The 27,629-nt window shown below is 37.2% G+C and overlaps 1 protein-coding gene across 2 annotated transcripts in view; it reads left to right on the top strand.

The window, feature by feature from the left end:
• The window catches only part of LOC115219634 (paired amphipathic helix protein Sin3a), a 193,601-nt gene that overhangs the window by 37,679 nt on the left and 128,293 nt on the right, over window positions 1–27,629 (top strand). The window contains exon 1 of one of the 2 annotated variants that reach the window (XM_029789788.2): window positions 26,087–26,312. The exons of the other annotated variant lie outside the window; for it this stretch is intronic. The gene's annotated coding sequence lies outside the window, so the exon portion shown is untranslated. Of the gene's footprint in view, window positions 1–26,086; window positions 26,313–27,629 lie in introns of those variants that run through there. 2 annotated transcript variants of the gene reach the window in all.

Here is a 27,629-nt window from a genome sequence, read left to right as displayed (position 1 = left end):
TTTCTTTTTCTCTATTGAAAATGTCTTGCACACTTTCTCACTTCTCCTTTACTGTCTTTCTTCTCTTTTTTTTTTTGGATCCTCTCCCTTCTACTCTCGTTTAACTAATTCTTTATCATTTTTCTTCTCTCTGTTGTAACTAATTTCCACCTCCTCCCTCTCCTTATTTTATTGCTTTTCTTCTCTCTACCTTTCCACTCATCCTTCTACATTAGTTCCGTCTAATTTTTTCTTTTTACTCCCTCTCTCATTACTTACTGCGTTTCTTTTTCTATATAGTAGCCGCTACTCCGTACTACTACATTATTATCGTTTCCCCCCTTCCTCCTCTCACTGCAACTGTAATTCCTCCTCTTTTGGCGCATTTTCTATCTCTTCCCTCTCCCTTTCTATTGTAAATATCTTCACTTTTCTCTCTTTCCTACCTATACTTTCGTCTACCCTTCGCTTTCTCTGTCTTCCTCTTACCACTCTCTCTCTGTCATTCCTGTCTTTCTCTCACCACTACATCCCCCTCATATTCCTCTTACACACCACTCTCTTACTACCTTTCTTTATCTCACTCTCTCATTGATATATCTGTATGCATTGTACATACATACATATATATATTTATACATACATACATACATACACATGTGCCTGTATGTATGGAAAAGCGATTTATTTATTATTTCATTGTGGTACTTTTTCTCCTAATTTATACTCGCGCGCGCAAAAATATCGGATTCTACACGCTTAGTTGCTACATTCATTATATATTGACCATTTTCATATTAAAAAAAAAAAATAACAAAAGCCACATCCAAACTTATACACGCCCTTCGTTAGGAGTCACGTTTTCAGAGTAAGAGAAAGAAAAAAATAGACACTAGATGGTAATGGTTACCTTAAATGAACTCTCGTTTCATTCTTCTTGCTTCTGCCTGACTTATTATTGTTGGTACTTCGTCCCAGGTCAGCCCTGATCCATCATCAGACCTTATATCTAAAAGCATACCATGCACGCCGCCGTCTTACTTTGTAAAACAATAATGTGCGATTTGGCTGCATTTTCTAGCGGGTTTACCGGGCTGATAATAGAGATCTCTCCTTCCTTTTCTTCGCTTAACCTATCATTAATACTTACTTAAAATCACGGTTATTGCTCTGTTGCTTTTTGCACTGTGAGTAAAAATATTTCCGAATATTTTTTTCGTCTTTTGGTATCGTGATGGGCGGGTGGCCCAACGAGGGTTTTCTGGGATGGGGGGGGGGATATGTTATTTAAAACTTCAACACCAGGTCGAAGACGAGATCTGCTGCATAGTCCGCACGGCATACCAGAAATAGCGGCTAAATCTCCTTCAAATCACACCCTTACACCTTATTTTAAGAAAGAAAAAAAATGCCTAATCCACACTGCAGCGCTTCTTATTGTTGTTATTCCAGTTATTAGAAATAGCAGCCAGACGGACTTGAGAAAGAAAAAAAACTGATGGACAAATTCAATGTAATTCAAGATATGTCTGAAGGAGAAAAAAAGACAGGATAGTTACATACAGACCGACTTTTATCAGGTTTGATGTGGGGGGTAAATATCTTACTTGCCATGCATAGAACAGACCTCTTACTTATCCTCACATTCTTAATCCCCCCTCTTGTCTCTCCCCACTTTCCCTCTTCCTCCCCTTCTCTCTCTCTCTCTCTCCCCCCTCGACAAGAAACCAACGTGGTCGTTCCATCCGCTCGAAATAGCAGAGCAAATCTTAAATTCATACCCAAACCATCTTCAAAACAAAATTGGAAAGACACTGGAAAATGCAATCCCAGATATACTGATATACTGTCTGTACTGTAAAATGGGATGGCCACGGCTGGAGCGTTGTCAACCTGAGTGAAATGGGGCTGGCGTCAGTCAAATGGCAACAACCACTGCGGATCTTATTAAATTTCGTCCAACCACTTGAAAGTATTTCAAATTTCCTACACATGATGTAACTTCTTTATTAAATTCTAGAAAGAAAAAAAAAATTAAAGCGAATTTCGTCGAGTATGTAAAAACTACATTTAAAACAAAAAAAAACAGTCGGGTGAAAATTTGAAATACTTCAAGAGGTTTTTAACAAGATCCACCACCGCTGCATTAAGTGTCTCGGTCATACCTAGACAAGAAGCCAGTCTACTTTTATAAATATTCTACTTCCAAATATTATTAATCTCCATCATCAAAACTGTTTGTCATGTCACAACTACAGAGACGTCCGCTCTACCACGCACGCACACGTTATTCATTCCACTCTCCCTCCCTCTCTCTCTGTCATATTCCTGTCTTTCTCTCTCTCACCACTACATCCCCCCTCTTATTCCTCTTACACACCACTCTCTGCCCGTCTTTTTTCTATCGCCTTATCTCTTACCATGTCTTATAGCTACCTCCCACTTATCCTCAAACCGGAATTTTATACTTCTTGTCTCTCTCTCTGTTCCCTTCCCCGTCTCTGTCACCTCAACACCACTCTCCACTTCACACAATAACCTCCTTCTCTCTATCTCTCCCCCTCCTCTTATTCCTACTAAATTCTCTTCCCCCTCTCTATATCAGCCTTTCACTCGTACTGAGATTACAATCTCACACCCAAGACGACATTTCATCCCAATCTATTTTTTTCTTCTCCTCTTTCGTTCTTCATATAATCAAAACTAGAAAATCTAGATACACATGTTCTCTCCATTACTCTCCTTTCTCTTTTCCCAAACCAACTTCTGTCGCTTTTTTTTTCTCTTTCTTTCTCTCTTTACAACCCGGCGATTGTCTCTTTCTCTCATTGATCGACATAACTGCCTATGGGTGTCCCCCCCCTTCATTTCATAGACACACTCAATGTGGTATCTGTATATATATATATATATATATATATATACACACATTGTGTATGTATATATATATATATATATTATATATATACACACATTGTGTATGTATATATATATATATATATATATATATATACACACACATTGTGTATGTATATATATATATATATATATATACACATAATGTGTATATATATATACCTATAATGTGTAGAATATATGTTATATATATATATAACATACATGTATTCTACACATTATAGGTATATATATATACACATTATGTGTATGTATATATATATACATACACATAATATGTATATATATATACCTATAATGTGTGTGTGTGTATATATATATATATACATAATGTATAAAAACGGGCGGAAGCCTTTTCTATATAATATATATATATATATATACATACATGTAATATATAGTCTGCGCCACCTTCCACTTCCGAAATTTTTGCAACGTCGTGTTGTGGAAGGATAGAAAGAATAACAGAGACGAGAGCACGGACGAATAGTAAAAGAGCAAAGAAGAAGAATGAAAGAGCGAAGAAAGGAAGAGACACCAATTGAATTGGGGTTGCCGCTAGACATTTTCACAATCAACCTTCACCTTCATATTATTCAAACTGCTGTTTATTACACAAAAAAAAAGAAAACTACACATATTTTCTTCTTCCTTGCTGGCTTCATTTCTTCTTTCTTTCATTCACCGTCTTTCGTTGCTTTCTAAACTATATTCTTTCTTTCACCCCTACCCTGTTCGATTATGGATTTTGTGTTAGTTTATAAATATATATTTTATTCATTCCTTTCATTGTAAAATGATATTTTTCGTAAATTAGCAAACATAATTGTTAGATTAATGTTTAAAAATTCAACCAACGACGAAAGTAATTTCTCCGATTTCAGCAGAAACTTTTTTTATATTTTATATACGCACATATAATAATATATTAAACACTTTATTTGATATTAATATTGATTTATTTGAACGGAAGACAGCAATGATATTTTTATTTTCTGGTAGAGGACAGCCAGGGTCTTCTATTGTACTTCGTTTAATTGAATCGACCCCAGAATATTGCAAGACGAGGGGAGGGCTAGAAACCTAAACTGAATGATCAAACTAACTGCCTTATATATATATATATATATAATTAGCGATAATTATAATTTTTTTTTCCTTTGGCTCACAACAGATTGAATGGGATCTTCTGTATTATTAAATCTGTAAAACCCTCACTTTGTATATAGTTAGGCAGAACTGTCCCTCAGCCATATTGCTATTGAATTTGACTAAGCGTGTATATATATATATATATATATATATTGTATACACATTACTTAAGTGTTTATAGACACTCAGAAAACTACCAGTTGTTTGTCGAAGATAATTGGTTTTGTTTTGTTTATATTCCTCTACAAAAAATTGCTCGTTTTGCGACACGAAATTGAGGTACACACACACTCATCTATAGTATTCACGCTGTCGAAAATTTTGAAAAATGCTTGGTTTTACACGCATCGCTTGATTGAAGAATATATAATCTTCATAATAACGAAATTTATATCCTCTAGTAGTAATTGTAAATATCTTATTTCCCCCCCACAATCTGTACTTGAAACTTATAAGGATTCCCAATATTGCAGTCATGTGTACCTCTACAGAAACATGTAAGCTTTTCTTTTTTTTCACAAAAAAAAAAAATTGCTATTTTAAAATACTCTCATCTCTAATTCATATCAGTGATATATATATATATATAGTTTAAATTTCTGACATATTTTGTGCTCGTTGGCTTCCTAATAAATTTAACTTCCTAAATTACGGTTAGGCCGTCGTTCATTGTATTCTGTTCGAATATCTTTTTCTTTCCTCTCTCTATTTAGTCGTTCATTTATTAGATCCCTTCATTCGTTTCTTCATTAGATTCCTTTATTCGTTTCTTCCTTACCTTTTATTTATCAACTTAACCTCATGTTCATCGATCTTTATATTATTCCTTTTATATCTGTTGGATTATTTTATCAGTTTATTCGTCCTCCAGTCTGTCGTTTTTTTTTTCTCCTTCCGTTCGATAGTTCCAACAATTTCGTTCGTTGACTTGTCTTCTTCATTCCTTCCTTCCATTCGTTCGTTCGTTCATCACCAAACTCGATACTGCTTTTCCTTCATTCGTCCCTCAGCTACTCCGTTATTCTGTTGTTCTTGCAGCTAATTACTCGTGTTTATGAAAAGTGAGCGTGAAGTTGTTGCGTGCTGTGGTTGTCCTCTGGTGTTGTTAGGCAGACACTCTGCATTAAATATTCTCGTACACCAGCAAAGAAGTAGGAACGATAGATAGACCAGAACAAAATAACACATTTCGATTGCTATATATGAAGAAAAAAACCAAGCATAAAATAGTTACATTCTTCTTTCATCGTCATTGCTATATCACTTCTTCTTCGGAATAAAAATTACATACTTGTTATACACTGTTCTATTTACATATACATACTATAGTAGCCGTATATATATGCATATATATATATGTGTGTGTTTGCGAGTGAGGAGTATATATATTTTTATCCTTAGAGAACTTACGCCCAGTCTAATTTCTGTCGTAGAAATTGTTCTTCCCAGACAAAAAATGCATTAGGCATTCACGGGTGACTTCCAATTTTATGAAGAATGAATGGGGACGGTTTTCTCACCCCCATCGCTCCTGTACGTTGTGAATTCATATTTCTCCAAGGACGATGAACTAAATACCAGTTAATAATACTAGGGGGTCATTCTAATCGCTTTTGCGCCTTTTTACAGAAAATAACCTTCTTTTCACAAGTCAGATGAGCCAACCGATTTTATTACGAAAAAGCGCTCTCCTCATGACCATCTCTTGCTTTTTTTTTTCTCTAATATTAGAAGTAGAGTATGATTAATTTTATGCGATTTCTTGCCAGGTCGTGTTACCCCGTACTGTCTGTTGTTGCTGAGGCTTTTACGACTTGGTGCAACCCTCTGAGGGCGAATAAAATCGAATTTACAACACATTCGACTTTCACTTTAATACAATTTGCTCGTAGTGATGGTGATGATAATCAATCTACACGCGCGCGTGTGTGTGTGTGTATGTATGTGTATGTTGCAGAAAGGTAGACAAGGGGATTTTATATGAAAAACGGAAAAGCAGTAACAAACGAACATGTGCAAGGCTGATCGCTTCATTTGTTGTAATAATTTTGGGGGCCTGAAGTGTGTGGATGGAAAAGATAGATAGATAGATAGATAGAGAGATAGATGTAAATGTGTATGTATACATATCACATGAGATTCGGTAGAGGGGGGGGGTATTATTTCTTTTTTTTACTTCAGTCGCTTTTTTTCTCTCTCTCTCACTTATGGTGAAATATGAGGTATTTCATGTTGATCTAGTTACTACTTGTGAGCATGTTTTATCGAGGTATAGAGCGGATGAATGCTGGATATTTCACTAGACAAGGTTGACGTACAGACAGAAATAACTCGATTCATGCTGACTGAGAGGTGGGGGTAATTGTCAATAATATTTTGGAATTTGTGCACCTATCTGTATGTGAATGTGTGTGTATGCAAGTTTTACAGTTTGTAAACTAAATAGAAAGGAAACATTAAATACATTTAGTGTTAAGTATATATTTATTCATTTAAAGTCAGTTCTTTTCACCAGAATTTTATTTTATTTAATTTAAACTGGATTTTCTTTTCTTGCGCAACTGGAATTTCACGTTGTATATATAATAAAACAACATTAAGCGAGCGAGAGGCATATAATAATAAATCTATCGATATAGTCAGCCTCTACATAAGTGAAATATCGATGAGGTGTGGCTAAATGAAAACCGATTTCGTGTTCTAAGGAGAGGTAGTATTAGTCATTGGATTCGACCTGATTATTATTATTGTGGTAGTTGTTACTATACTCTTTCAAAACAGCCGTGGGCAGTTGTTTTACTTCTTTGAGGTACGATCTCCTTAACGCCTACTAAAAATAAGTATAAATAGTGTACACTCATGGTGAAACCTCACCACACGTACCTGGTCTTTTCAACAAGCAATGATAGCTAAATCTCCCTTAAATCAAAACTTTAATTGCTGTAAACACAGCAAGGAAACAACGTGACTCTCTCTCTATGCAGTACACCATGAATCTTACTACACACTACTCAACAAAGGAGCTTCTACGTGGTTGATTAAACCTCCTAGAAGTAGTAACCAAATCTCTCAAATCACTCCCAACTTCGCCAAAAAAACAAAGGAAATGTATTCGACAATGTAGTTTGAAATAAACTGAAAAAAATCTTTGAGAATGGCCTTGGGGGCTAAATAACATGGATTAGATAAATATTTCGGGTGTTTTTGAAATAATTTTAATATACTTAATTTTTTTTATTTTCAACAACGATAATAAAATTTATTGTAATAACACATTAATAAAAAAAAATTTTGCTGTATTTATTTTCTATTTTTGTCGGTGTTAAAATAATGCCGTGGTTGACTTTTTCCATGCATCCTTTTGGAGTCGATAGGAGGAAAAAAGATCTAGTTACATCGTGAGGTCGACGCAATCGACCAGCTTTTCCCCTCCCCTCAAAAATACTTGCGTTGTGCCTAATTAAGAACCAATTTATTTTCGTTATCATTTTGTAACATTAAAAATTTTAGATAATTTAAATAGCAACAAAATTGTAATTTGAACAAGATATTTTATGGTTTTCCCAAAGGTTGTAAACGATGTATTCAAATGTAAATATATATAAAGTGGTTGCTCCAGCATGGCCTGGTCTCGTAGTCGCGATGAACTGACAGCACGATTGTTGCCTGGTTCCAGAGAGAAAGAGAGAGAGAGGACGAAGTGATGAAAAGAGGAAGTAGGAGGGGAGAACAGTGAGAGAAAGAGGTAAGAGATATATACCAAAGGTGCCGCCACGTTGAGAGGAAAAGGAGGAGTAAATATATTTGTTTATAGAAACTGAGGGGATAGGATGAGTGAGCTAGATATAGGAGAGAGAGAGGGGGAGATGTTAGATGGCGCTTCAATAATGTAGGTAAAGGCTAGAGAGAAAATTGTGGATGGGTGTCGAGAGGAATGGACTGAGATGATTATTTTCAGAACGACAAGGTTGCATTAACGGAGGGGGGACAAACGATCGGAATGTGCGAGATAGAGAGACAGTTTTACATAACGAAGGAAGTATAGAGACGTTAATAGATCGAAGGGGATAGTGTGGAGTTGCGAGTAGGACAGTCGCAGTGAAAAGTACTTGCATACATATATGTATGTCTGTGTATATATTTCTGATGAAACTACAGTAGTAGTTGAAAGCGCTAATATGAAGTTATAATATGTGATATGTAAATAAATATATATTTTTACAACTATCCAGCATTCTGAACATCTTTTTTCTTTCATATATATATATATATATTAGAAGAAATGAGGTGCTCAGAAAATCGGATGGTTTATATTTACAGATATTTATTTGTATATTACATTTTTTATACATCATATAACTTAGATCATATATATATATATGTGTGTGTATATATATATATAGGAGGGGAAGAGGACATAGTTTCATAGATAGGAGGCGGTAAAGTGAATAAGATAAAGGGTTAGGACGGGGTTGTACCGAGAAGTTGATGGTAAATAAAGAGCGCCGAGGTTGACTTTGCTTTTCATCCTTTCGGGGTCGATAAATTAAGTACCAGTTACGCACTGGGGTCGATGTAATCGTCTTAATACCTATGTCTGTCCTTGTTTGTCCCCTCTGTGTTTAGCCCCTTGTGGGTAATAAAGAAATAGGTAAATAAAGAGACAGTCTTCATTAAGGGAGGCGGTGTGGAAGTTTTAAGTAGGAAGGAATACTTATTCTGAAAAACACGAAAATGTGACAGCTGATGCGTGTGGTTGTTTTGGTTAGGAAAAAAAAAACAGGCAGACGTAAAGGAATACAGAGGAATAAACACGAACACACGACGTACGCAGCGATGGGAAGAGAGACGTCATGGTAAACATAGAAACAAAATGCTCTGAAAAGAATGAAGTTACGAATGAAAAGAATAAAGAAATAAGAGCAAGATTGAGTGAGTGAGTGAAAACGGGAAAAGAATGTGTTGTTTCTCTGCAACCATAGCAGCAACAACAGCTAAAGAGGGAGAGGAAGAGATGTCTCGTAGAGAGAGCGAGTAAGTGTTATTGTGGGTACTGTTTTTCAGCGCCATGCCAACTCCAGTAGCAGGAGCAGCAGCTTATGTGACGAGAGAATTTGATACAAGAGGTTAAAAGACACGGAGTGAGAGAGAGAGAGGATGAAAAGGAAGAAAGAAAAATGAGTGAAGGTAATAGGAAAACTAGACCAATACACCCCCCCTATATGATGAGAGAAATGCTAATATAGTAATAGGGGGCGAAGTGTGAGAAATAACTGACAACAGAGGGTGTATATGAGGAGAGGTTTGGAATGAGAGAGACACTAACACGGTGAGGGTGAGGGTGAGAGAAAGTGGTATGAGTATAAATAGAGTGAGTAATGGGTAGGGTAATAGCGATTATAGGAGGGATAGTAAGAGAGTGTGAGATAAGATAGTGAGGGGAGTAAGAGAAAATGCCATAAGTATAGATTGAGTGAGTGATAGCGACGAAAGTAGTGGGTATAGGAGAGAAGAGTGAAGGGAAGAGTTGTGGGATGAGTTTGGGGAAACAAAGAGAGAAAGAGAGAGAGATTAACACAACTGACATTGTAAGAAAGAAGTAAAAGTGCGTGACAGTGGTATGAGAGTGATAGTGAGAAGAGCAGAGGAAGATATGGGATGAGTCAGAGAGAGAGAGAGAGAAATTAATACAATAAGAAGAAGGGGTTGAGTGAATGGTTGTAATTGCAAGAAAACAAAAGCGAGTGTATGCGAATGTTGTCAGCGCCATGTCAACAGCAACAGTAGCAGCTCTAGCATTTACTATATATATATATATATATATACACACATACATACACACACGAATATATAATGCCACGAACACACGTTTAAATCAAACTGTCTTGACACTGGCTGTGCGGTATTCGAATGAGTAACCGAGGCTTGTTTGTATCTTTTTACCTCAGTCTTTTGTTTCAGTCCTAGCTTGATTTCTCTCTCCATTATTTTATATGCATTAACGATCTATATTCTTCAAGTCGTCATTGATTATGGGTGAGGAGCTGTGATCAGAAGCGTTCCAAATAAGACCATCCTGCTGCCTTTTTTTTTCATCATCGCATATCTTGTTTCCAAGATATGCTAATATATTAAGATATAGAGTGCAAAATTAGGGAAATTTAAGCTACTATTTCTAGCAGTTGAGTGATCATGTAGAGGCACAATTGTTTGCTGTTCTTGTAATTAGGTATTCATAACTTATCCGCCTCACACACATGAGGTGCGAGAGAATCATTAGAAGTTCGTCAGGAATACTTTGTTATTACCGCTCCCTCAGTTCAAAACCCGCCGAGGTCGACTTTGCCTTTCATCCTTCCCAGCCGATAAAGGACCTACTTGCATCGGTTCTCTCTCTCTCTCTGAATTGGAATTCATTGGTGGTGGGGGACGTTCACATTGGCCCTTTCTCTACAACTAGCGATGGTTTGAGCAAGGGGTCTGGCAATTTTCCAAAAGGAAAACCGATGTTATTATCCTAGCGGAACCATCTCGGTGCTGATCGATCTCCTAACAGCAAGGAATATATATATACATATATATATATTGATAAAACGGTAAGATAACAAAAGAAAGAAAGAGACCTCAATATTATGTAAATAGAGGAAATTTATCTATACAATATGTTACATTACTCGGTAGTCAAGATAAAACTGAGTTTCAGATGCCGAAGTGGAAATCCACAACACCATCTCTTCGGTTATCTGGCTATTTGAAAACGTTATGAAAAAATAACGTTTTCAAATAGTCAGATAACCGAAGAGATGGTGTTGTGGATTTCCACTTCGGCATCTGAAACTCAGTTTTATCTTGACTACCGAGTAATGTAACATATTGTATATATATATATATATATATATATAAAATTGTTTATTTCGAGGTACAAAAGAAATACATGCACACACACACGTGTGCGTACATTCGAAGCCGAGGCCACATATGGTTGAAATAAAGTTCACGAGCCAAATAAGGAAGCCTCGATATGGTCGCTCGATCGTCTAGAAATAGCAGCCAAATCTCATCCTACTGGGAAGAGGACGCATTAGACATAACCCTAAACAGAGGAGATTGCCATAGTTGGGCTGAATTTGATTCTAGTGAGTTAAGCAACTAAGTGTACGATACATACGTGTGTGAATTAATGTGTACGGTGTTTTCATTTAGACACATGCTTTAGTTTTCATGCTCTTATCAGCAATCCAAGAAGTTTGTGTATATATAATGACGCCGAAAAGCTTTTACCTCTATCGGTTTTTTTAATGTTTACACGCGCGCACATGTACGTATGTGTGTGGTTTATATACCGATCAATATTTATTTATATAGCTCTTCAAATTTCTGACTGCGTTAATTTTATATCAAAGACCAACTAGTTTTAAGACTGCTAGGTACGATGTTTAAAAGCCTAAATCATTCTCTGATGAAAAAGGCTTTTCAAATGTGACCATCTCGTCTTTTTTTTTCTTCTTTTTAGTCAAATACGGTGTATATAAGAGGGATAGATCCAAGATGGATCTTTTCAGTAAAGATCCTATAAGAGTACTTCTTCCGTGTCATCGTTTTAAAAGCCGGCAGGGTGTGTTAATTGAGGGGAGATTTTGGCTGCTATTTCTTTTATCTAATTGAGCGACCGGGTAAGCAGCCGTCTCGTTGGTTTATGGATTACAGAATGTTAATGGACACAAACAACTCATAAATTTCTCGGGCTTTGGTCTGTGTGCATGTGTAACCTATCAACTCTATTATCTTCATCTCTCGTTTTGCTATTATTATTATTATTATTTGCTAATGGCGGTAAGATGGCGTGCACATGCAATCAGCGGTTTCGATTCTCGTCTGGAACCACTTCACTCACTAATGAATCGTGCATATCATTAATTACCCGTGTGCATGACCTCAACATAGTAAGCTCTACCATTTTATGTCATTTGCAGGATTGCACATAGCAAACAAAATAATGATAATAACGGTTTCAAATTTTGGCGCATGGCCAACATTTTCTTTATTCTATTTATATTAATTATTTTACAGGGAGGGGAGAGCTTAATCGGTTACATTAGTCACGGTGTTCAACTGGCACTTACTTATTTTATCGACCCCCGGGAAGATGAAGGGTATAAAGGTCGACATCCACGGAATTTGAACTTTGATCGTTTAGACCTGGAAGAAAAACCACTAAGCATTTTGTCCGCCGCGATCACAATGAATCTCTTTTACTCGTTTCAGTCATTTGACTGTAGCCATGCTGGAGCACCGCCATTTTAGTCGAGCAAATCAACCCCGGGACTTATTCTTTGTAAGCCCAGTACTTATTCTATCGGTCTCTTTTGCCGAACCGCTAAGTGACGGGGACGTAAACACACCAGCATCGGTTGTCAAGCAATGCTAGGGGGACAAACACAGACACAGACACACACACACACATATATATATATATATATACATATATACGACGGGCTTCTTTCAGTTTCCGTCTACCAAATCCACTCACAAGGCATTGGTCGGCCCGGGGCTATAGCAGAAGACACTTGCCCAAGATGCCACGCAGTGGGACTGAACCCGGAACCATGTGGTTGGTTAGCAAGCTACTTACCACACAGCCACTCCAGCTTCGAACGAATAACTATACTCTACACTACGTTTATTGAATGCATTTTTCCCACGTTTATCCATCCAAACGTACATAAAGCTGTCAATAAATTGCAGAATGTTTATTATTCACGGAGGAGTCATGTCGACAAATGATGTGTTTACATACAACGGTCACTCTCTGCGTGTCTATTTCTTTGTCCATCCATCAATGTCATGTGTCTTGTCTGTCCTCACCCTATCATATATTCACCTGAAGCATCCTATAAATGTGAGTGTGAAATATATTAGAAGATAAACCTGTGTATTTATTTATCGTTGTGCTTTTTTTGGTGGGGGTTTGTTTGTTTGTCTTGCCTATCCGTTTCGTCTGATTCTGCTGCTTGTCTTTGTATTCTAATTAGCATTCATACACACACACGCGAATTGACACGGGGAAAGACAGACATTGCATGTGTTTCATGCCGTGGTTGCGTGAGTGGTGATTGTTATGGATATATCTTAGTTACCACAAACACAGAACAACACAGATATTGCCATTTTGAATCATTTAAACTCATACGTAGCCAACAATGAAAAACGAAACTTACCCACCACCTTGAAGTATTCATCATCACTACTCACACTAGTACACACAAGATGAATATATATGTGATGGATAATGACTGTATATGCCATACATACATACATACATACATATATATATATATATAATATATATATATATATAACGTTGGATGACAAAAAAAAAACAACTTTTAATGAAAGTCCTCATTCTAAAGTTTTTCAAGACATCCAATGAAGTTGTAGATTTTACTGTGTATTTAACAAAATTTCCACTCCGTTAATGATGTTTGTTACACAACGTGCATAAGGGTTTCTTCCTAATTCATTCAGTTTCTTCTTCCCCCCCCCCTCCATCAAGCCAACGAAGGTTCGTTCCTCTTCTTTCTACAAGACATGGCAGGCAGCCTGATCTCCACCAAAACAACACTTTTATACCGTTTTAAAGACAGGAAAGAGCACATACTGAGCTTATTGCTTAACCCTGTTCACCTTCATACAGGTATAGACTTGATTAATTAAATCTTAATTAGATCAGAAGTACTAGCCACTTTGTGTCGTGTTAATAATACATACCTCACTACGTGCTGTATTCTGATGAAGGAACCTCTGTATGGTCGATAGACATGCTAGAAACAGTAGCAACATCTTTAAACTGCTTTGGATTAGTATATAGTCCCTGGTAGATACAAAACGACGGAGTATTAGAGATTGGGGCCAAATCTCCTTCAAAGCGCATTCGATTAATATACAGTCCATGGTAGATACAGAACGACGGGGTATTAGAAATAGCAGCTAAATGGCCGTTAAAGATTGATGCACTCCCTGATACGTAAAAAACGATGAGGTGGTCACACTCGATCAGTGTTGAACAAAAAAATTACACCCTCGTGCAAATATTCTCAATACTGTGATTATGCATGTTTGTATATGTAGATGCGTGTATGTATATATGTGTGTTTGCAAATAAGCCGAGTTTTTAAGGGGTTTTTATTTCCTACTTTCACTTTCGCCCCCCTCCTTCTCTCTCTCTCCCTCTCTCTCTCTTTTCTTTTTTAAGATCTTTCATAATTTATTTCCACGCGATGTCTTTCTTCTCCCGCCGTGTATCAACATCAAAAGCTCTAAAAATTACATGGTAAATTTATATTTGTTACACATAGTCGTGGACCAACGGTTGGTGTTAAAGATGACGATCATGATATGATGGTGCGTGTGTGTTGTGTGTGGGGGGGTTAATTCTGTTGTCCTCTCTCTCCCTCCTTCTACTTTTACTATTAGCGGCGTGACTAGAAGTAGTTTATAATAGGTAAAATGGTGTTGAAATATACATTTATAAATTAGTGGAGTTGATATGTGTGTGTGGATAGATAGATAGACCAACTAATATAGATTAGTCTATGCAGATGAATGGTTATAGAGACAGAGAGAGAGACCGGCCGACGATTTTAAACAGACAAATAAATTGATACACAGACAGGTGGAGAGATCGATAAAATATATTATTTGTATACATGACTAATAAATAATACAGCACAAGTCATTGAATGGTAGTTGCGATCGTTGCTTTAAAAAAAAAAACAGATTTGACCTATGATAAGACACTCTATCCACGACCATATATATATATATATATATTATATATTACTGTAATTATTTGAAGGGATTTTGCTACTATTTCTACGACCTCGAGCGGCTCCTTTGATGGCTCATGGTAAAAATGCTTTCTAATTTCTGATTCAGGTTACAGGGCCGCCAGTTTTAAGTATATGGGTGGGTTTAGTCGATTACATTGACCTTCGACCTCAGAGCTTGATTCGTACTTTATTATACTGACCCCGGATGGATGAAAGGCAAAGTTGGACTTCGGCGGGATTTGAACTCGGAATGTACAATGGCTCGTAATAATAATAATAATAATGATAAAGTTTCAAATTTTGGTACAAGGTGTGCAATTTCGGGAGAGGAGCTAAGTCGATTACATCGACCCCCGTGCTCAAGTGGTACTTCTGGGGTCGATGTAATCGACTTAATACCTATGTCTGTCCTTGTTTGTCCCCTCTGTGTTTAGCCCCTCGTGGGTAATAAAGAAATAGGTACTTATTTTATCGATTTCGAAAGGATGAAGGGCAAAGTCGACCTCGGCTGAATTTGAACTCAGAACGTAACGACAAACGAAATGCTGCTAAGCACTTCGCCCGGCGTGCTAAGGATTCTACTTCTTCGACGCCTTTATGAAAATAATGAATAGTGCAGTAGTAGTTGTAGTAAATACAGTTTTGTTTATTATTAGTCGAAGCGAAGGTAGAAGCCGCCTCAACTTTCAATTGTCTCTCTCTTTTTTTCTCTCTTCCATTTCCTTCCCGTGCTCCTTTTTTGTCCTTCACCTTCAACTTCTGCTCTGGCGGTCGCGCCATATTTAATCCTTCTTAGCAGACGATTTCTGTTTATTTAATTTTATTTATATTAAATCGACGTTTTTTTCCCCTTTAAAACCGTCGACCAGCTTCTTTTCTCTTTACGTCCATGTTTTTCGTTTCAGTGTTTAAACAAAGAGATGTGTGTAAATGTTTTGCTTTTTTATTTGTACCTTAGGAAGACTAGAATAAAAACCCCATTACTTATCTACCTGCAGCTGAATTTTATTAAATATAAATAAATACTACATTCATTGAGAGAGCATGATCGCATATTTACAGAGAGAAGTAGATAGGTATAGATATAAAATATATGTGTATATAAAATTTTGTCTACATTTTTTTGATGTCCTGTACTCATATATGCATGTATATATACATGTACATATAGGTATGTATATATGCATATATTTATATATTATTTATATTTTATATATATATATATATATATGTGTGTGCGTGTGTGTGTGTGTATATGTATAGCAACACATACATAACTTGTGTTAGTCATTGGACTACCAGGCATGTTGGAGTACTGCCATGGAAGGTTTAGTTGAACAAATTGACCCCAGAATCTTCTTTTTCAAGTCTAGCACTTATCTTGGTAGCCTCTTTTACCAAACTGCTAACCTGCAGGTAGGCACACTAACCAATACTGGTTACCAAGTGGTGGGGTGGACCACCACACACACACACACACGTGTGTATGTGTGCCAATCACTTAAAGTGAATGGAACTTGTGGAAGAGGGAGACCCTGGAAGACATGCCATGGAGCCCTACGAAGGGGGTAACAAAGGACCGAGATATCTGGTGCCTTGCTGTACTCAAGAAGAGCCATCCATCACAGCAGAATTGATACCAGTGCTGGTGCCACATAAAAAGCACTTTGTGGTATGTTGGCGCTAACAAGGGCTCCAGGCATGGAAACTATGCCATGCCTGGTACAGCTCCGGTGAAACCACTCAACCCTTGCCAGCATGGAAAAAAACGTTGATGATGATGGTGGTGATATATCATCATCATCATCATCATCATTTAACGTCCGTTTTCCGTGCTAGCACGGGTCGGACGGTTCGACCGGGGTCTGGGAAGCCGGGAGGCTGCACCAGGCTCCAGTCTGATCTGGCAGTGTTTCTACAGCTGGATGCCCTTCCTAACGCCAACCACTCCGCGATATGTATATATATATATATTCTCTCCGTGTTTCTTTTCTGTGTATCTTTCTGTTGAAGAGCGTAGGCTCGAAACGTAAAAGACTTGTTTTATTTATATTCCTGAGCGCCATACTATTACAATTGTTTGTTTGTACTCCACCTGCCTTCGTCTTTTGTTTATTTTCATAAAGCTTCCCTTTATATATATATATATATATATATATATATATATATATATATATATATATATATATATATATATATATATATATATATATATATATATATAGGCGCAGGAGTGGCTGTGTGGTAAGTAGCTTGCTAACCAACCACATGGTTCCGGGTTCAGTCCCACTGGGTGGCATCTTGGGCAAGTGTCTTCTGCTATAGCCCCAGGCCGACCAATGCCTTGTGAGTGGATTTGGTAGACGGAAACTGAAAGAAGCCTGTCGTATATATATATATGTGTGTGTGTGTATGTCTGTGTTTGTCCCCCTAGCATTGCTTGACAACCGATGCTGGTGTGTTTACTTCCCCGTCACTTAGCGGTTCGGCAAAAGAGACCGATAGAATAAGTACTGGGCTTACAGAGAATAAGTCCCGGGGTCGATTTGCTCGACTAAAGGTGGTGCTCCAGCATGGCCGCAGTCAAATGACTGAAACAAGTAGAAGAAAAGAAAAGAATATATATATATATATATACACACACACACATACATACATACACGATAACATTTCACACAGTCTCTATCTACCAAATTCATTCATAAGACATTGATCAGCCTGCAGCCATAGTGGAAGATACTTGTCCCAGGTGTCGTGTAGTGGGACTAAACGTGAAACCACATGGTTGCAAAAGCAAGCTTCTTGACTTTACACACATATGCATTTCTTATTTTGTTTTTATATTGTTTTCTTTTGTGTTTTATACGAAACAGCAAATACGGCATCTAAACAAACACTAGCACATCATGGGACTTAATGCTGTAGCATTTAAACCAGCCATCATAGCCTGTCAGATCCAGCTTATCACATCAGCCCTTTGGTGCTATTATAAAATATACAACTACATCATCATAATTTCCAAGCTACAGAGTAATACTCTTTACTCTTTTACTTGTTTCAGTCATTTGACTGCGGCCATGCTGGAGCACCGCCTTTAATCGAGCAACTCGATCCCGGGACTTATTCTTTGTAAGCCCAGTACTTATTCTATCGGTCTCTTTTGCCGAACCGCTAAGTGACGGGGACATAAACACACCAGCATCAGTTGTCAAGCAATGCTAGGGGGACAAACACAAACATACACGCACACATATATATATACATATATACGACGGGCTTCTTTCAGTTTCCGTCTACCAAATCCACTCACAAGGCTTTGGTCGGCCCGAGGCTATAGTAGAAGACACTTGCCCAAGGTGCCACGCAGTGGGACTGAACCCGGAACCATGTGGTTGGTAAACAAGCTACTTACCACACAGCCTTGCCTGCGCCTGTAATGCATGATTAATTAAAACCAATGTGAATGAAAAGCATTACATTTGACAGAGTGATCTGAATACTAAAGTATTAAACATGTCTTATACAATATTTACTTCCACAGCTCTCTCTCTCAGTAATTTCAAATACTATACAGATCACATTTGCTCTGTCCATCCTTTCTTCTGGGGTTGATAAAATATGTATTAGAGTACTCTAAAATATGATAGATCAACTATACTTCAACTATACTTCCTTCTGAGACATGCTGTATGACAAATGATTATTTGTTACATATAGATCTTCTTTCAGCATCAAATTTCACTCACTTAGTTAATTATATATGGTGTGTGTGTATTGTCATTTTAATGCCACTTTTCTGTGCTAGTACAGGTAAGACAAAATTTATTCAAACATTTTTTATGGACAAATGCCCTTCCTCTCACCAATCCTCACTCGTTTCCAAGCAAACTTATATTTCTCCATGGCCGGACATGTTTTCTTGGAAGACTGGAAACAAAGGACACTGCTTGCACAATCTCAAAACAAGGAAACACAAGCAGACATATACAATGGCCTTCTTTTAGATTCTGTGTACTGAGTCCTCTCATAAGGCTTTGGTCAACCCAGGGCTATAGAAGAAGACACTTGCTCGTGATGCCATGCAGTGAGACTGAACTTGAAGTCATGTGTTTAGGAATAAAAATTTTTAACCTTCCCACCATGCTTGTGCATTATAAGGATATGTGCAGCTATATATGTATATTTGTGTGTTTACATTTGTAGGTTACAAAAGACCCGAAGTATAAGAAAAGTTGTCACTTATGAACAAGTTATCCACTGACTTTACATGTTCAAAAAATATTAAATAACGGAACCCTTACTTCAAAAACAAATAATGATGGGCATCTGGCTGTAAAACAATGCCTCATTAATTTATTCATTAAATATATTCCATACTTGCATGGAAAAACAACATACATTAAACCAAAGGTTTGAATGTATATATATATATATATATATATATATATATATATACCTGTTCAAATTTGATGCAGGCATTCTTCAGTTCTTTGTCCCAGGAACAAATGACTTGCTCACAAGCAAAGAAATTTGTGTTAGTCACACACTAAATCATCAGCTTCAAACAAATAAATAAAAACCCTAATTATGTGTATTGTTAACTTTTATGTCCCATGTCTAAACCCAAATGTGTCTGTATATTTTCATTTCACTCTGACAGCACTCCATTTTGATTCCCTATCATGGATAGTGGTGCAAAAAAACACCATCTTGCAGTGAATAAAGGTTAGTTTTTGTGAATGAATTGTGGAGATGAAATCTTCAGTTATAAAAGAATTTTGAAAACCACATTTTGATAAAAACATTAAAATGGGAATTTATAAGAATTTTTGAGACTGTGTAGACTTTAAATAATTGCTTTCTTTTAGTAAAAGTTATATACTCCAAACTGGGAAAGCAGCAAGATTATCAAGGGTAATCACTGGAATATTGAAAATATCTAGTGAAGTAAGGTACATGCTGGTCACTTGCATAGTCAAACAAATAGTGCAAGGTTGTGTTATCTCCAATGACTGGCAAACATAGCGACATTGCAAAGGAAGTGTATGAAACTTATGGGACAGTTATAGTGTAGCTTAACTACAATATAACTTTGTCCATTACTTTCATTACATGGGCTATCAAACTGATGAATTAGCTTGAGATGCAAGGATCTACTAGTGCCTTATTTTTCATGAGACAGATAAAGAAGAAATTCTCATCCAAAAATTAATATCTGTTAACCTGGAGAAAACTGTTGGTGGGCTAATCTGTAATCTGGGAGTAGATGAATGGTTTGTGAGAGTCATGCAAGCTATCAACAGAAATACTGATCAGCAAAAAGAAAGTTAACAAAATAGTTCATTAAAAAAATTTATCATGCAGATAGGTGTCTATGAGACCTCAGTTCTCAAACTTCTCCCATTTTTGTTTATTATGGTTTATCAGAATTTAAGGCCTATTGTCAGTGGGCGCTCCTACATATTGCTGAACTACTTCTCATAACCATATCACTCAATGAATTAGAGAAAAAGTCCCAGGATTGAGGAGGTAAAAAAATCAATCTAATGAAGTCAAAAATTTTAGTAAGAGTAATTATAGAACTCTATGCTCAGCTTGTAAACAAAACAACAACTGATTAGGAACTCTATATTGTGCATGCAATGTGTTAAAGGGGCAGAAGTACTATTAAATTTCAGACAGACAACCTGAAAAGAAGGACTACTACATATGTAGCAGATGAGAGCAGGAGTACTTAGTTTTAAGAGCACTCATGGAACACAATCTTTCGACTGCCCAGGAGGCTCTGATAGATGACACCTGTTACCTATATGACCTAATTAGCAGTTTAAAAGTAGGTGCTATGACATAGTAACTAGAATTAGGACAGGGTAGAAAGCATTTAGTGAACTGTTGTTTCACTTTGTGAGTGAAGTTTTTCTCTCTTCATGTTAAGGGGCAGACCATATAATGCTTGATTACAGAGTGAGATGGTTGCATGGTAGTGAAATATAAACACTGAATGTGAAGAATGAGTGAATGTAGGAAAGAAATTAGGCAAATATATATATACACTGTTAATGTAATGTCAGCATGCATGGCTGTGTGGTAAGAAGCTTGCTTCCCAAACAAATGGTTCCCAGTTCAGTCCCACTGTGTGGCACCTCAGACAAGTATTCTTTACTATATCCTCAGATTTGGTACATGGAAACTGAAAGAAACCCATCTCATATATGCGAGGAGTCTCTGTGGCGCAATCGGTTAGCATGTTCAGATGTTAACCGAACGGTTGGTGGTTCAAGCCAACCCAAGGACGATTAAACAAATTTACGGCAGTGCATCAGCATGGCCACAGCTCTGAGCTGAAACTAGAGAAAAAAAAAAAAGTATGTATTTGTGTGTGTATGTATCTGTGTTTGTCCCACCACCATTGTCTGACAACCAATGTTGGTGTGTTTACATCCCTGTAACTTAGTGGTTCAGCAACAAGAAAATGAGAGAATTAGTACTAGGTTTAGAAAGGATAAGTCCTGGGGCATGGCCACAGTCAAATGACTGAAACAAGTGAAAGAATAAAAGATTGCATGGAACAGTGGAGCATGAGTGAACAAAGAGAGAAAATAGACATTCCAGAAATCATCCATTGTGTACAAGAGACAAGACTGCACTAATAGGGACATGGGATACACATGAATGATGAAAGGTAGATGAAGAAAAATCAAACTACCAAAGATGAAAGGAGCCTGATGATGATGTTGATGCTAAACATTGTGAATGAGATAACAAGGGGTCCAGATGAGAACATATACGATGGAACTGGGCCTTTCTATATATATTTGCGTAAAAGGTAGCAAGCTGGCAGAAACGTTAGTGTGCTGGGCGAAATGCTTAGCGGTATTTCGTCTGCTGTTACGTTCTGAGTTCAAATTCCGCCAAGGTCAACTTTGCCTTTCATCCTTTCGGGGTCAATAAATTAAGTACAAGTTACGCACTGGGGTCGATGTAATCGACTTAATCCGTTCGTCTATCCTTGTTTGTCCCCTCTATGTTTAGCCCCTTGTGGGTAATAAAGAAATAGGTATTTCGTTTACTGCTACATTCTGAGTTCAAATTCCGTCGAGGTCGACTTTGCCTTTCATCCTTTTGGGGTCGATAAATTAAGTACAAGTTACGCACTGGGGTCGATGTAATCGACTTAATACCTATGTCTGTCCTTGTTTGTCCCCTCTATGTTTAGCCCCTTGTGGGTAATAAAGAAATAGGTATTTCGTTTACCGCTACATTCTGAGTTCAAATTCTGCCGAGGTCGACTTTGCCTTTCATCCTTTCGGGGTCGATAAATTAAGTACCAGTTACGCACTGGGGTCGATGTAATCGACTTAATCCCTTTGTCTGTTCTTGTTTAGCCCCTTGTGGGCAATAAAGAAATTGGATTTGGGCCTTTCTATCTTCGCCAGCATGAAAAAATAGAAGTGTTGGATAGAATGCCTTACAGTATTTGTTTTGATTTTCTACACTCCAATTTCAAATCCCAACAAGGTCATGCTATGAATTTCATTCTCTCGGGATCAATAGAAAAGTACCAGTCCAGGGCAGTGGATGCATAGAATTCTTAAAATCCTCTAAGATTCTAAGTTTAGACCCTGCTCCATCACCAAAACGACAGTGACAAGTCTGTCAGGAGTTGCAGCCAATAGATAACTGCAATTTAAAAAAGGAAAACAATAGAAAGGTGTGTGTGTGTGTGCGTGCGTGCGTATGGTCTATGTATGTTGCTTTTGATGATATGAGAATTTAGAAACTTTAAGAGCAGCAAATAAATTTTCTTTGGGAGAGTGAATCTTGAAGCAAACAAAGCTGTAAATATTGGGTTAAAATACCCTTTGGATAGAAAAAGTAAACCTGTTTACAGGAGATATGGGTTCAAGTATCATGAGCAGCCTTTGGCTTTTTTCAGCCAAAAGGATTTTTAATTAATATTTACATGCTGTTATTTATAGCTTTATCTGCTTCAAGATTCACCATTCCTAAAAAGATTTACATACATATATATATACTCTTTTACTTGTTTCAGTCATTTGACTGCGGCCATGCTGGAGCACTGCCTTTAGTCGAGCAAATCGACCCCAGGACTTATTCTTTGTAAGCCCAGTACTTATTCTATCGGTCTCTTTTTGCCGAACCGCTAAGTGACGGGGACGTAAACACACACCAGCATCGGTTGTCAAGCAATGCTAGGGGGACAAACACACATACATATATATATATATATATACATATATACGACAGGCTTCTTTCGGTTTCTGTCTACCAAATCCACTCACACGGCATTGGTCGGCCCGGGGCTATAGCAGAAGACACTTGCCCAAGGTGCCACGCAGTGGGATTAAACCCAGAACCATGTGGTTGGTTAGCAAGCTACTTACTACACAACCACTCCTATTTATTTATTTATTGTCCACAGGGGGCTAAACATAGATAGGACAAACAAAGGGATTAAGTCCATGACATCGACCACAGTGTGTAACTAGTACTTATTTAATCGACCCGAAAAAGGATGAAAGGCAAAGTCAACTTCACCGGAATTTGAACTCAGAATGTAGCGGCAGACGAAATACTACTAGGCATTGCTAACGATTCGGCCAGCTTGCTGATATATTAGTGGCAAAATCAAAACCAAGGCAGAACAAGCATCTCAAGACATTTAGAATAATTTCTTTAGGGTAAGGTGAATTTGAAGTCTTAGAGCTGTTGCTGAGATAACCCAAGTGGTTGGTTAGCATATCTGTGCACTGGGTATTCTGTCATCAAAGACATGGTATGAATATTTTAGACAGGGAAAATTTACAATTTACAAGAAATAAAATTCACAGTTTATAAAGAATAAAAGTTGTTAGAAGAATATATGCAGGAGTGGCTGTGTGGTAAGTACCTTGCTACCAACCACATGGTTCCAGGTTCAGTCCCACTGCGTGGCATCTAGGGCAAGTGTCTTCTGCTATAGCCCCGGGCCGACCAATGCCTTGTGAGTGGATTTGGTAGACGGAAACTGAAAGAAGCCTGTCGTATATATATGTGTGTGTGTGTGTTTGCGTGTCTGTGTTTCTCCCCCTAGCATTGCTTGACAACCGATGCTGGTGTGTTTACATCCCCGTCACTTAGCGGTTCAGCAAAAGAGACCGATAGGATAAGTACTGGGCTTACAAAGAATAAGTCCCGGGATCGATTTGCTCGACTAAAGGCGGTGCTCCAGCATGGCCGCAGTCAAATGACTGAAACAAGTAAAAGACTAAAAGAGGAGAAGAATGTTAACTTATCTTTTCCAAGAGCATATGCATCACTGTTTTACTATTTTATTCCTTATAAACTGTGAATTTTATTTTTCCTCGTCCAAAATATTCATGCCGTGTCTGATGACGGAACACCCGTGCACAGATATGCTAGCCAACTACTTGGGTTATCCCAGAAATAACTGTAAGACTTCAAATTCACCTTACCCCAATTAAATTATTCTAAATGACTTGAGAGACTTGTTCTGCCTTGGTTTTGATTTTTACTCTAATACAATATATACATACTATAACGGAACCCTAACACAGGTCCCTAAACCCAGCCTTAGTTGTGATCTTGGAACCTAAAGATCGACCAACTATAGCACTTACCCAACATACTTATTCGTTTAGATCACAAATGAGCCAAACCCCTTACATTCTAAATATATGTATATATATATATATCACCATCATCATCATCATCATTTAACGTCCGCTTTCCATGCTAGCATGGGTTGGACGGTTCAACTGGGATCTGGGAAGCCCGAAGGCTGCACCAGGCCAGTCAGATCTGGCAGTGTTTCTACAGCTGGATGCCCTTCCTAACGCCAACCACTCCGTGAGTGTAGTGATATATATACAAAATAAAAGAAGGAAAATGCACAGAATTTATATTTTATAAGTGAAAGAGACCTGTTTCGCTTTCGCTAATCATGATATTGAAATTATCATAATTTCATATGTGTGTATATATATATATATATTATTTGTCCTGTACTCTATTTTTTCGTTGTTTAAGAAAAATGTCCAGTTCCTTGGTTTTGTGTTTATGTTTTTGTTTCTCATTGTGTTCAACGTTTTTTTTGGTGTCCTATACCCATATATGCATGTATATATAGGTACGTACATATATGTATGTATATATGCATTTGTTTTATTTATTAATTTGGTATATATATATAATGTACATATAATTATGATGTGTATGTACTATCTAACTTGCATTTCAATATACACACACACAAAATAAGTCAAAAATGGGAAGAAACAAAGTGGGTAGTTATGGATATTTTGAAAACAACCCCAGGTGAGGCGGCAATCTTTCTAGGAGAGCACTAATTCTGAATATAAATACTTATTCTGGGTAGAGCAACTCTGTTCCAGCTGCAGCTATTTTCTCTTGTACCCAGTGGCCCAATAAAATGCACCCAGCCCACTTTACAGTATGGGAAGGGCATCAAGCTGTAAAAACTATAACATAAGCCACAAGGATGGCCAATTTTCTGTGCTGCCAGATACTAGATGACAAAAGACTACAATAAATTGCCATGATATGGAAAGATACATCAAATTAATGTCAGAATGGAAAAATGGACTTATGATGATGATGATGATCATCATCATCATAATGATGGCAGAGTATTATATGTAGCACATATATGTGTGTGTGTGTGTGTATGGCATATTTATAAGTGTATTTGTGTGTCTATATGTATATATTCTTTTATTCTTTTCCTTGTTTCATTCATTTTACTGTGGTCATGTTGAACAAATTGACCCCAGACACACATATCTATATATATATACGACAGCATTCTTTCAGTTTCCGTCTACCAAATCCATTCACAAGGCTTTGGTCAGCCCAAGGCTATAGTAGCAGGCATATGCTTAAGGTGCCACCGAACCTGGAACCAAGTAGTTGAAAAGCAAGCTTCTTACCACACAGCCACGTGTATGCCTATAAACAAGGGAGAATATATATATATATATACATGCATATTTGTGTAGTGTATTTGCATGTATGTATCTATATGTTTGTGTGTGTATTTTATTTTATCAGTGTGTGTGTGTAAGACTGAGTGTATATTCATTCTGTTTCGATGATCACTATATATATATATATAAATCCTCAGCTGTCTCCACTCTATATCCATCCATCAAAGGTGCTCTACCTATCTACTATCAGTCGACAAAAGAGCCAGCTTTATTGAAAAACCTCACCTTGTGTCGCTGTCAAATTAGCTTGACTCAAACTGGCTGGCTCTTCACTCTGTGCAGCGAGACGGCTGTCCTCTTAACTTGTTCTGCAAAGACACCATGGAAACTGCACTCCAGTTGAATATTCGACACCTATGTCTTGATGAACCATGGAATTTTCTTCTCTTGTTCGGATGGGATTCAGCAGGTCAGTTTACATATTCGTAGTAGTAATGCTGTCTCCCTCCATTTCAATATACATACATACATACATATATATATATATATATATATATATATATATATATTCATTTTGTGTACACCCACCCCATTCAAATTGCCACTGCCCACTTTCACATACATATTTGCACTCGGAGTCTTCTAATGGTTTAATCTTAGTAACCGCAGCCAGGTTTCCTGCAGCACCACATTGTCTCTGTGTGGTTGCCTGTATGTATATGTGTTTAAGTGCATTTTATTTTCCTTTTATATTTTGAAAGAATGATCATTAAAACATCAACAATGATTTTCCCGAATTATATCGTATCGCCTATTTTGTATTTATAGCAAGTTGAAGATTTACTCTGACAACTTAATATGTGTGTGTGTGTATATATATATATATATATATATATTATATATATATATATATATATTCATTTTGTGTACACCCACCCCATTCAAATTGCCACTGCCCACTTTCACATACATATTTGCACTCGGAGTCTTCTAATGGTTTCATCTTAGTAACCGCAGCCAGGTTTCCTGCAGCACCACATTGTCTCTGTGTGGTTGCCTGTATGTATATGTGTTTAAGTGCATTTTATTTTCCTTTTATATTTTGAAAGAATGATCATTAAAACATCAACAATGATTTTCCCGAATTATATCGTATCGCCTATTTTGTATTTATAGCAAGTTGAAGATTTACTCTGACAACTTAATATGTGTGTGTGTATATATATATATATATATATATATATATATAATATATGTATAATGTATTTGTTCATTTTTGTATCTGTCTTTTCCATGAATTGGTTTATATATAATATATATATATATGTATGTATGTATCTGTGCGTTGTATTACCATCATCATTATCACTGCAATAACTACCACCTTCCCCACCATTGTCATGTGTTCCTTCATGTTTAGCAGCATTGACTGGACTGGCTTGCTGTATGTGCAGCAGCACAGCATTGCACACATCGCAAACTGCAAATATATTGATTTCTTACATAGGCACACGGCCATAATTTATTAACAGCAGCGGCTGTGTGGTTAAGAAGCTTGCTTCCCATTCGTGTGGTCTTAGGTTCAATCCCACCTTCAGCATGTGTCTTCTGCTATACTTGTGGGTCAACTAAAACCTTATGAGTGGATTTGCTGAATGGAAGCTGAAAGAAACATGTGTGTGTGTGTGTGCATGTATTTGTCTGTACCCTTGTCCAGATATCGTTTGACGGTTGTAAACGAGCATCATCCGCATACAAGTGAGGCTGTGCCTTTCTAGTCTTCCAT

The sequence above is a fragment of the Octopus sinensis genome, linkage group LG15, assembly GCF_006345805.1.
Source record: "Octopus sinensis linkage group LG15, ASM634580v1, whole genome shotgun sequence".
Lineage (NCBI taxonomy): Eukaryota > Metazoa > Mollusca > Cephalopoda > Octopoda > Octopodidae > Octopus > Octopus sinensis.
This window is presented reverse-complemented; position numbering and strand designations above follow the sequence as displayed.